This window comes from Pan troglodytes, chromosome 1 (genome assembly GCF_028858775.2).
Source record: "Pan troglodytes isolate AG18354 chromosome 1, NHGRI_mPanTro3-v2.0_pri, whole genome shotgun sequence".
Lineage (NCBI taxonomy): Eukaryota > Metazoa > Chordata > Mammalia > Primates > Hominidae > Pan > Pan troglodytes.
In genome coordinates this window covers 177,488,985-177,498,071 of record NC_072398.2, presented here as the reverse complement: position 1 = coordinate 177,498,071, position 9,087 = coordinate 177,488,985, and positions in this window count along the sequence as shown.

The following is a 9,087-nucleotide window of genomic DNA, read 5'->3' as shown; positions in this document are numbered from 1 at the left end:
AGAGGCAGCTTGTTCCAGGAGAAGGGAGAGCAATCTTTGGGCCCTGCAGACCTGGTCTGGCACTCTGAGCCTAGATTCCCTCTCTCTCTCTCTCATTTAAAGAGTGAATGAGTTAATATATGTCAAGTGGTTGGCACATAGAGGGGCTTTAAAAAATTCCTGTTGTCATGAGCAAGGCCTGGAAGTTGGGGAGACCAAGGGAGGTTCTTGGCCAATGGATGAGGGTAGGCAGCATGGACTGTAGAAGGTCTCTTGACCTTGGAGTGATGGCTTTGCCTTCGGGCAGCCTAGGCCCATCAGCTGGCAGGGTCACATTCTGTCTCTGTTTCTGGCAACAGCAGGATTTTCCCTCCCTAATTATCAACCTACTTGGGGAGATGCTAAAAGTAATGCCCATTCCTGGACATATGGCCAATTGTCAAGAGGGCACTGTGGAATTAACTATTTCGTTAGCACATTAAGTGCACAGAGAGAAATTAAGAAAAAAGACAGAGATTTGCAGGCTATAGGAAGGGAGGCCATGTTGGGGGCACTTCTGGGTGCTCAGCCCTGAAACACGCTTGCAGGAGCCTACCTTGTTGAATGGGTGTAAGAAGACCTGGAGCAGCCTCCGACTCCTCTTAAAACACAGTGGAGTATGACAAATTGCTCAACTGCTGAATCGACAGATGGAGACTTCTTCCCCTCTCCCACTCTGTCCGTGGCTCTCCAAGGTCACCAAATGCTGCCACTCCTGGTTTCTCATGTCCTCTTCAACACAACCTTATGTGTGATCATAGTTTTCCATTTCTCAGTTGAAGACACTGAAGCCCAAAGAGGGCATGCGACTTGTCTAAGCCTGCACAGCCAGAATTTTTTTTTTTTTTTTTTTTTTTTTTTTATGAGACAGGGTCTCCACTCTCAGGCTGGATTGCAGTGGTGCAATCACAGCTCACTCACTGCAGCCTTGACTTCCCAGGCTCATGTGATCCTCTCACCTCAGCCTCCTGAGTAGCTGGGACTATAGGCATGCGCCACCACATCCAGCTAGTTTTTGGATTTTTGGTAGAGATGGGGTTTCACCATGTTGCTCAGGCTTATCTCAAACTCCTGGGCTCAAGCCATCCACTTGCCTTGGCCTTCCAAAGTGCTGGGATTACAGGCATGAGCCACCACGCCCTGCCTCCAGAGCCAGAATTTGAATCAAGGTACAAGGCCCTGGGTAGACAAGCTGGGATGTGCTGACTAGTGAGGCCTCTGCCCAAGACAGCATGGGGTGGTTTGAGCACTGCCCTGGGTGTCCTGAGACCAGACCCACCACCAAATGGCCATTGTCCCCAGCAAGTCAGGCCATCTCCCCGGGACTGTTTCCCCACTTGTACCATGGAACTTGATTTCAAATCATGAGGAGAATGCTTAGGGCACTCATCTAAATGGGCAGTCCTCGAACGAAAATACTCACACCTGAGCACCTACTATGTACCAAGCCCTCACTCTAGTGCCCCATTTGATCCACCCACCAATAGAGGAGGCATCGTCTCATCTTACAGAGTAGAACCTCAGATTCAGTGAGGTGACCTGCTCAAGACCCCAGTTGGAGCATGGCTGCGTGGGTTTTGGAACTCAGATCTGGGAACTCCGGAATCCCTGCTGTCAACACTCTGGGCCTCACCATCTTTTTTTTTTTTTTTTTTTTTTTTTAGACAGTCTTGTTCTGTTGCCCAGGCTGGAGTGCAGTGGCTTTATCTCAGCTCACTGCAACCTCCAGGTTCAAGCGATTCTCATGCCTCAGTCTCCTGAGCAGCTGGGACTACAGGCATGTGCCACCATGCCCGGCTAATTGTTTTTTGTAGTTTTAGTAGATGGGGTTTCGAGATGTTGCCCAAGCTGGTCTCGAACCCCTGAGCTCAGGCAATCCACCCTCCTCGGCCTCCCAAAGTGCTAGGATTACAGATGTGAGCCACCTTGCCCAGCCTGGGTCTCACCATCTTTTGAGAGCCACCAGCTCCCTGACCCTGAGTTTCCCCATCAGTAATAGAGCAGTGTGTGCCTGTTGCACTCTGGACACCTGGTCACAGAGCCCCCTGGAAACCCCAGGCCCCGTGGAGATGGCTGCAGCACAGCCTGTGTCTTGCTTGGCGAGGGACGGTGTCTGGGCCCCGTGGCGCCTGTGTTCCTGGCATTCTGCCCTGCGTGGGGCTTAGTGACTGCCCCCTGGGGCTGCTCTCCACCTCCCACCCTTTCCTTCCTAGCTGGAGACCCCCACTCACTTCTCCACTGGGGGCTCAGGCTCCAGCTCCTCACCCCGGGCCCCACCTTGAGTTGCTCCCCGTCTAGTGGCTGTGGTTTCACTGACACAGAGGAAACCACAGATGAAGGCGAAGTGCCAGGCTCCAGTGATAATACCAGCTCAGCTGCACATGGCCTTTCATGGTTTGCAAAACCCATCTCCTGTCCATTAGTGCTTTTTATTCCCCAGAAGCCAGGAGAGCTAAGAGGATGGCTCCCTCTCCACAGATGGGGAAACCAAGGCCCAGAGTGTGAAGCGACTTTCCTCCAGTCAGTGGTATAGGCAGATTGTAAACAGGCTGACTTCCAATCCCAGGGTCTCAGCTCAACTTGGCATGTGCCTCTCACCTCAGGAGTTTGGGGACAGCAAAGTTCTGGGGCTCAGAGGGTGGCCAAGGGCATGGGCTTTGCAGTTGAGAGGACGTGAGTTCAAAACCTGGCTCAGTGTGATCTGGGGTAATTTACTTTGCTTCCCTATAGAATGGGGGTGAAAGTAGGACCTTCCCCGCAGGGCTGTGTGGTTTAACAGTTAATGTGCATGAAGCGCTGCGGTGCTGGCCATGGTGAGCGGCGTCCTCACCCCTCCTGGGTGCTGGAGCCCCCGGGGAGCTCTTCAAACAGCAACCCGGCTGCCCTCAGAAAGGCTGACTTTGTTGCTCAGAGGTGGGATCTGCGTGTGCAGCTTGGGGACTCCGGGTGTTTCTAATGCGCAGCAGCAGTGGGGGGCGCTCTGCTTTATGGAGCCCATTGTGCAGATGGGTAAACAGTCTCTGAGGGGCAAAGTGACCCCAAAGGACCCACAGGTCCTCTGGGCTCCTGTTCCTGCCTCCTCCATGACTTGGCTGCCCTCAGATGACTGGTTCCTGAGGGTGCCACCATGCAGGCAGGTGAGGCAGGGGCTCAGGCCTCCCTGCAGGGCTGGCTGGGCCGTCACGGCCGGGCCTCTCCTTGGGGACTTGATTTCTCCTCCTGTAGATAATAACCACCCCTCACTTCCCTGCCTCAGGGGTAGAGAAGGTGGCCCTGAGAAGTTGCGTGGTCCTTGACCCAGTGACAGGACTGCTTCAGTCTCTTGGCCAACCTTGCTTGCACTGCCCCAGGGACGGGGGCTCCTTTTCATCCCAAAGTCATCCCAGGGTCTCTGCGCACAGTCACCTCCTTCTCTCCAGGGTGTCCTGCAGAGCTCTGGGGTTGGGGCCAGGGTCCCTGGGTCTCCTGTGCCCCCAGCACTGTCGGGTATGAGGTTAACCGGGCTCACCCTGTCCTGGCCCTTGTTCTGCACATACTCTTGTCACCAGCAAATTAATGCAGAGAAGCCATTATTAAATCCCAGCTGTGCACCAGACCCTCTGCTGGGCACTGGGGATACAGGGCCACCAATGTGGTCCCTGCTGTGACAAGACAGTCACGAAGTAAAGAGGACTCAGGCCCCAGACCCTCCCGCAAGGAGGCCCCATCCTGGAGGAGCAGAGCCTGCCCCAGCTGCCAGGCAAGTGAGAAATCCCAGCCCAGCCGCACCAGGACTACTTGAATTCATTTCTGGAAAACGTCAAACCTCCACACAAGTGCTCTAGAGAACAGCCTCGGAGCCCCAGAGAATACCCTGGTGGCCGAGCCTCCAGCGCCGGCATCTCTACTTGCTGTTTCCACACCCTCGGCCCCCTCCAAACCATGGGGCTGCCGGCTTCTTTATTCTGCCCTAAAACTAATGCAACCAGACCCAAGTCCAACCCCAGAGCCGGGCTCCCTGCCCTCCTGTGCGGAAAGGACACGGACACGCCTGGTGGATGGCGTGGCCTGGACAGGGCTGCCTAGAGGCATGTCTGTCTCCTCCTTGGCCTCCCATGGCCCTTCTGCAGGATCCTGTTGCACCCAGGCCTGGGGCCCACGATTAAATCGTGCATTGGCACTGCAGCACGGGGCCAAGGAGGGGCTGGCAGCTCCTTCCCACTTCACATACGTTTGCATTTCCCCCAGAGACGCGACCACTTAGAAACCTATAAATCCCTGGCAGGGCTGCCGGCCTAGGCGAGTATATAAATCAGGACTTGTAAAAGCCTAATGGCCCCCTCTGGGCGGGTGAAACGGGCGTATGCCAAGAATCCTCAGGCGGCGCCCCAGGACTCAAGTCTTGGTCTCTAGCTGCAGATGGGCAGGGGGGCAGGCAGGCGCCGGTGCCACAGACCTGCCTGGAATCCCCGCTCTGCCCCCTCTCCAGCCTCGGGCAAGTCACCCCTGTGAGCCTCAGTTCTCTCCTCAGTACAATGGGGTCACAACCCGTGCCTTGCAGAAGGTCATCAGCAGGCTGCACAAGCCCTCTAGGAGCCCAGCATTCTTTTCTGGTGGGCTGAAGGGATGGGGGACAGAGCGCAAATGGGGCCCCTGAAGCCTGGGCTCTCTGCTGCCTGCTGCTGGCCTGCCACCTGCTCTGAAACTCAGACAGGTCCCATGCCCCTCCACACCCGTGTCCTCCAACCGCGTTGACGGGTGTTTGCTGTGGTCCTGCTCTGGGCGAGGGGCTGTGGGGCCAGGTCCTTGTTTCCTCGTTGTCTCTCTGGCTCCACTGATGGGTATAAGAAACAGGTACTGTGTGCTGGCTGTGTGCCGGGTGCTGTTCCAGGGGCTGGGCAGTCAGCAGTGAAGAGGACAGCTCAGGCCCTGACCTCCTGGGACGGACGTTCTAGCAGGGGCCTCAGCAGCGCAGTCCCCTCTCAGCAGAGGGGCCTCCCGAGGCCCAAAGCTGCTGGGTCACTCCCCTGACAACCCCCCGGTCGGCTAGATTAGGGGGTGTGGAGAGAGGCTGGAACGGGTGACAGAAACAGAGTCTCTTGGGCCTGGGCTTCCCTTCTGTGCAGTGAGTGGGGTGGGGCTGGTGGTCTCAGTGGGCCCTCTCAGCCCTTATGGTCCAGGTCCCCTGATAGCTCATGGGGTCCCCAAGGGCCAGCAGGAGCACAGGGAGTCCCTAGAGGACAGGACCAGTGATGGTGAATCCCAGTGCCCAGCATGGAGGGGACCTGGCCTGGGCACACAGGGCAGGACGGGACCTAATACCCAAGACCTGAGACCATGGCAGGGTCAGAGCCTTCCTCCACCCTAGAAGGGTGGAGGAAGGAGAAGGCGGGTTTGGGAGGGGTGGGAGGGACAAAGGGCCTGGGGTGGGAGGGACAAAGGGGCTTGGAAGGGGAAATGTGGAGACAGAGGAGGATGGAGGTGAAGAGCCAGAGAGGAGTGGGTAGGGATGGGGGAGTCAGAGAAGGAAGACAGAGAGGACAGAGGGGGACAGAGGAGAGAGGGAGAAGAGGGACAGGGGAGAGAGGAGAAGAGAGGGACAAGGAGGCGGGGGAGGGACAGGGAAAGAGGAGGGGGAGGGGGACAGAGGAGAGAGGGAGAAGAGGGACAGGGGAGAGAGGAGAAGAGAGGGACAAGGAGGCGGGGGAGGGACAGGGAAAGAGGAGGGGGAGAGGGACAGGAAGAGAGGGATGAGGGGGATGGGGAGAGAGGAGAAGGGGGAGGGACAGGGAGTAGGGGGAGGGACAAGGAAAGAGGAGAGGGGGTAGGGAGAGGGAGAGAAGAGAGGGATGGGGGGATGGGGAGAGAGGAGAAGGGGGAGGGACAGGGAGTAGGGGGAGGGACAGGGAAAGAGGAGAGGGGGGAGGGAGAGGGAGAGAAGAGAGGGGAGGGGGAGAGGGGCAGGCAGAGATGAGGGGGAGGGACAGAGAGAGGAGAGCGGGGAGGGGCAGGGAGAGAGGAGAGGGAAGGGGGGCAGGGAGAGAGGAGAGGGGAGAGGGGCAGATAGAGAGGAGGAGGGAGGGACTAGAGAGGAGAGGGGAGGGGCAGGGAGAGAGGGGAGGGGCAAGGAGAGAGGAGATGGGGAGGGATAGAGAGAGGAGAGCGGGGAGAGGCAGGGAGACAGGAGAGGGGAGGGGGCAGGGAGAGAGAGGGGAGAGGGGCAGATAGAGAGGAAATGGGGAGGGACAGGGAGAGAGGAGGGGGGAAGGGAAAGAGAGAGAGGAGGAGGAGGGACAGAGAGGAGAGTGGGGAGGGACAGAGAGAGAGAGAGGAGTGGGGAGGGACAGAGAGGGAAGGGCGGGACAGGGAGAGAGAGGGCCCTGATCCCTGATGGAGACAGAGAGACGAAGGCTTCAGGGTGGGGGTGCTGGGCCAATCTAGCTTGAACTTGACAGAGGCCAGGACTGTGGGGGCGGCCTGGAGTGGCAGGGCTGGAAGGATGCCATGGTCTCCTGTCCATCCTGGGCTCTGTGCCTATGCCCTGGGTTGGACTCGGGGGCCCCTGGGTGGACTCAGCCCCTTGGCTCTATAGACCCTGTGGGGTCCTGGGCTTGTGGCCCCCTAGGGGCTCTCTAGGCCCTGTGAGAAATCCCAGCCCCTCCACCTAACCCCACTAGCCTCCCTATGTGACAGTGACAGTCACACCTCCTTGCCAATGGTGGGTCTGGGGGTAATCGCCGTGCCCTGCAGTGGCAGTGGCCAGGCTCCCATGTGCTGCGGGCTGCAGGTCAGGGCTTCGGAGGGGCTTTGTTCTTGGTGTTTTTAAAATAAGGGCTGAAGATAGCACTAGGGAGGGAGCTCAGGTCCAGCCCCCGGGGGTCCTGCCTGGGGACCGGTGTTGCAGTGCTCGCCTTCGCCTTCGATTAGGAGGGAGACCCTGCCGGCGTCGGGGCAGGGTGTCCTGAGTGTGCCAGGAGGAGCGGGGGCTCAGTGGAGTCCCAGGCAGAAGAGTGAGGAATGGCATTTCCAGATCCCGGTCACCACAGCAGTGGGACCCACCCCCGAGCCCCTCCGTGCCCTGCCGTCCCCTCCGGCCTACTTGTCTCTGCTCTGTCTCGGCCTCTTTGTTTCTCTGCCTTTGTCTCCTTTTCTCCCTCTCTCTGCTCTCTGAAATTAAATGGGATCCAACTGCCAGCTCCCTGTGTGTTCCCCGCTTGCGGCTCAGCCCCTTTCATTATTAACAGAAATATGTCCTCATGGTGGAGCTTCACGCTGCTTATCTGGAGTGGATTAAGTGTTCACAGTGACATGCAATATTGATTCCTCAGCATCCCTGTTCAAGGGGTTTTGCCTCGGCCTAATTAGTTCCATAAAATCAGTGGAGGAGGGGAAGAGGGGGCGAGGGGACCCTGGGTGGCAGGCAGCAGCCCGATGTGCTGTGTGACAATGGGTCGATCCCTCCCTGCTGGAGAATTGGACTGGGCCACTCTGGGAGGCAGAGGCTGAGAGGTGGTGGGAGCAGGTCGCCCGATTCTGCAAGGGGCAAGACAGTCTGAAGGGTGAAGGTGGAGGCTCCGGAGCCCGATGCCCGTGTTTGAACCCAGCTCTACCACTCACAGGCTGTGTCACATGGGCAAGTTCCTTAACTTCACTGTCCCTTTTTTTTTTTTTTTTTTTTTTTTTGAGATGGAGTCTTGCTCTGTCACCCAGGCTGGAGTGCAGTGGCGCGATCTCGGCTCACTGCAACCTCTGCCTCTCGGGTTCATGCCATTCTCCTGCCTCAGCCTCCAGAATGGCTGGGATTACAGGCGACCACTACCATCCCTGGCTAATTTTTTGTATTTTTAGTAGAGACAGGGTTTCACCATGTTGGCCAGGCTGCTCTTGAACTCCTGACCTCAGGTGATCCACCCGCCTTGGCCTCCCAAAGTGCTGGGATTACAGGCGTGAGCCACCGCGCTGGGCGCACTGTCCCTCAGTTTCCGTGCCTGTAGGATGGGAGTAAGTAGCAGGGTTTGGCAGGGAAGACCATCCTTTTCAGCTCAGGGTGGTCAGGAGTTTCCTGAGGGGACCATGCTGCGGTGTGGGCCAGGGTGTCTTGAGTGATTCCCCAGCCCCACCCCACGCTGAGTGAGGGAGGAGAGAAGCAGCTCCCAGTCTGGAGTGGGCTGTGTGGAGAGAGCCACTGGACTGGGCTGAGACCTTCAGTGGAAGACACAGCCACCCAGGGACCCTTCCCTCCCACCTCCCTCCCATGCTGGGCTCCTCACTGGCTGGAGCCAGCCCGGAGCCAGCCCGGAGCCAGAGGGCAGCGGCCCTAAATGCAGCCCCCACAGGTGGGCCCTGGACACAGAGCAGGCAGAGCGCATGTCTGGAGGGGGCAAGTAGGACATGGGTGCAAGAACCTCGTCAGCAGGCTCCTGGGAGGAGGCAGAGAGCAGATCCCCGGGAAGCCCTGCAGGCTGGCATGGCACTGCTGTGTCAGTGGCATCGTGGATGATGGGGAGGACCAGGCACTCATCACGGCTCTGTCACTATGTGGCTAGGTGTTCACTCTGACCCTCAGTCTCCCTCTCTATAAAGAAGGGGGTTACTGGGCCTTTCATCTTGTTTTGCCTGCCTAAGTCAGCGTGTAATACAAAGAGGCGGCCCTTTGGTGAGGGTGTGAATGCCGGCTGCCCCTCCTCACCTACAGAGGAGACAAGAAGACCCCTCCCTAGGCTGTTTCTGGGAGCACCGGGAGGGTGGTAAACATGACCGCCCTTGCATGGTTCCACTCCAGAGGGGATGAGGCAGGAATTTTCCTGGATCTTTGTAGCAGGTGATCAGTGTGACATGGTGAGATGCTGGCCATCGTCCAGGTCACCTGCCCAGGCCTGGAGCATGGGCCTGTTCCTCGTGCTGGATGCTGGAGAGAGAGACGGGGAGATGGGGACAGACCCACGCAAGCCTCGGTCCTCCAGGGTGGGCACAGGGCTCCTGGGACAAAGGCTGCTCTCGGCACCTGGCCTGTCTGCAGGGACCAGCCTTTGCCCTGGCTTTTTGAGGCTGTTTGGGCTCCATCCCCAGCAAGCTTGCCCTGCCCTCCCA